At 60.9% G+C, this 3005-nt stretch overlaps 1 protein-coding gene across 1 annotated transcript in view; it reads left to right on the plus strand.

Moving 5' to 3' along the window:
- Positions 1-3005, plus strand: part of MROH1 (maestro heat-like repeat family member 1) — a 76419-nt gene that overhangs the window by 43212 nt on the left and 30202 nt on the right. The window lies entirely within an intron of this gene.

Below are 3005 nucleotides of genomic sequence, written 5' to 3' on the forward strand. Positions count from 1 at the left end.
CCGGGGACGGTGCTGAGCCACCGCATCTGGCTTGTCGTCCTGCAGTGCTTCCAGTCCGTGGTGTCCCTCGCCATCAAGGAGGAGACCCAGGGGACTTGGGGGGAGGACTTGGGTCCCAAACAGCCGCTCTCCAGCGGCTGTGCCCCCAGCCTGGTTGTGGCCAGAGCCTTCAAATCATAAAATTGTTAGAGTTCTGATGATTCTATGGAAGATAAGGACACGTCCCCCCAGCCCAGGTTGCCCAGAGCCCCATCCAACCTGGCCTTGAACACCTCCAGGGATGGGGCAGCCACAGCTTCTTGGGGAACCTGCGCCAGGGGCTCACCACCCTCGGGGTAAAGAATAGCTGCATCGAGTGGGCACGTGCCGGGCGGGCAGTGGGATGCTGCGCCACCCACGTGCTTCACCAACAGCCCCTGGGCTGCCCGGCCTGGCAGGGTGCGATCAGCAGCGCTTTAAAAGGTGTGCTCAGGTCCTGGCCTCTCCCCGGGGCTGGCTCTTCTGGAATTTAAGAGAATGGTGTCGTAAAAGATGTTCCCTCTTTAGGAAAATCTTCCTCTTTAGAAAGTGACGATGCTGAAAGGGCCTCTGCAAGTGAGACCTTCCCCTGGCCACAGAGGAAGAGGAGACCGCTGCACCCCCCTGCAAGGTCTGGGTGTGCAGGGTCCGCGTCCCACACAGCGTCCACGTCCCGCGCAGGGTCCATGTCCAGTGCAGGCTATCGGTCGGTGTCGCTCTGAGCCTGCGAGTGCAGCGCTGGCCCACTGGCCGAGCACCGTCAGCTTCTGGATGTTTCCAGCAGAGCCGTTGTGCCGGGAGAGGTGGGACACTGCGAAGGCAGAGCCCACCTTAGGCGAGCTGTGGGATTTCCCCCTCCCTCCAGGACACCCGTGGGGCGGTGGGGCTGCCGGACCGGTGATCGGGTCCTGTTGATGTACGCAGGTCTGCGGCTTCTTGCGGGCGTCACGCTGGGTTGGTGCTGAGTGCTGGTTCTCCTGCCGCTGCCCGTGCCCTGTACGGCTCCATCCAGTGCTCCTGCGGGAGCACTGAGCGGTTGCTCTTCTCTCCTGCACCTGCGGACTACCTCGGGTCCGTAGGAGGAAGGACCAGGGCTTCTCTTTTCAGCCTCCGTCGGTGCTGTGGCCGTGAATAAGATGGAAATGGCGCCGCTCCTCCCGCAGACAGCGACCCTCCTGGAGCTGCTCCGGGTGCAGCGCACATGGCCACCCCGGCCGGCCGCGTGGCCGCGCTGCCTGCGCTGGATTTGGTGTTCGAAACAGCACCGGTGCCCCTCAGCCTGCAGCCCAGCTTCCGGCAGCGTGTCTGCCGTGGCACAACCCCGGCGTTGTGAGCGCCGGTGCCCTCATCCCACAGCAAACGGTCTGGCTCAAGAGCGGTACCTGCGTTTGCTTTGAAGTGCTTTAAGTTAACGGGGGTGGTGGGGTTAAAGCCCCATCCGAGGCAGCAATGGTGGCGCTCACCGGCGGTCGGAGGGCAGGAGCCCTTCTCTGGAGCTGCTTCTCCAGCCGTCTGCTTGCTCCCTCCACCAGCAAAATGTCTAAAGGTTCCTGTGGAGCTTGGGTCGGCCCACGGGGAGGACGCTCTGCCCTGATTTTTAGTTTCATCCTCTTGTGGGTTTCCTGACTTGGGTTTTTTACAGGCTATTATTAGTCTAAGGGAGAAAGAGAGCGTCCTGGAGGAGCCCATAAAGACAGCAGACAAAGCAGCAGTGAGCTAAGGGGCTCCGGCATCACTTGGCGGTTCATTTGTCAAATCCCAACGGTGAAGCAAAGCCGTTTCCTTACCCCGAGCGGAGCGACTGGAAGGGCGGCGCTGGGGACACTGGCAGTGTCCCCCGTCTGCTGCTGTATCGTGGTGGGCCCCGTCGTCGTCTCAGAAAGCGGCTGCTCAGGCGGAGGGTGACTTCTCCAGCGGGGAGATGTAATGAGTGGAAACAGGTTGTTATGCTGGATGGCAGCGCTGCTGTCTGATCCGCGTTTTATTTAGACCACATGTTAGAATAAAATTAAACCAACCGGCTGTGTTGGAGGAGCAGGTTGGTTAAGGCCGATCATGGGTTGCCCTGTGGCCGTTCTGGTGCTGGCGGCGTTGCTCCCCGCGCTTGTGGCACTTGTCCCCGTCCCCTGGGGTGTTTTGTGGCCGTGGTTCGGGATGGCTCCACGCGGATCCTCCCACCGGGAGCAGACGCTCGCACTGCCTTTGTGGCTTTGGGCTCCTGCAGCCAGAACTGTCTGTTCTTGTCATGCTCTTCCCCCTTAACGACTCCTGGAAGAGAGACACGGGCAAATCCCAGCCAGACCCTGTGCCATAACACGGGGAGCACTGAAGGAAACTCGCAGCAACTGGTTGCCTCCCAGGGAAGGAGGCGCAGGAGCCAGAAACGACTGCTCTTCCTCCAAAAGTGTCTGGACTCCAAACAGCACTGGGGACGCAAAACAGAACCTACTGAAGTCCTGCGGGAACACTGCTCCGTTCGTGGAGCGGGGTTGGGGCTGGAGGAGCCCATGTGCCTCCCAAAGCTCCTGCACGAGTGCTCCCTGTGGCAGCAAAGCAGCCGTCGATACCGGGGGCGAACCGTCAGGGTGCGAGAGCGCCCAGAGCCTTGTTGTGAGAAAAGCTGATGTGGCGGCCAGATGGGTAGGAACCAGCAGCTCTTCAGAGTCCTGGAGTGATTTGGTCTGGAAGGGACCTTAAAGCCCATCCAGTGCCACCCCCTGCCCTGGGCAGGGCCACCTCCCACCAGCCCAGGTTGCTCAGAGCCCCATCCAACCTGGCCTTGAACACCTCCAGGGATGGGGCAGCCACAGCTTCTCGGGGAACCTGCGCCAGGGGCTCACCACCTGCACAGCCGAGAATGTCTTCCTCAGATCTCATCTCAATGTCCCCTCTTCCAGTTTAAAGCCATTTGCTCTCGTCCTATCGCTACAGGCCCAAGGCCAAGTGGAGGTTTGAGAAGTGGGGCTAGGAAACGCAGCGCAGCACCT

This window comes from Charadrius vociferus, unplaced genomic scaffold, assembly GCF_000708025.1.
Source record: "Charadrius vociferus isolate BGI_N301 unplaced genomic scaffold, ASM70802v2 scaffold1036, whole genome shotgun sequence".
Classification (NCBI taxonomy): domain Eukaryota; kingdom Metazoa; phylum Chordata; class Aves; order Charadriiformes; family Charadriidae; genus Charadrius; species Charadrius vociferus.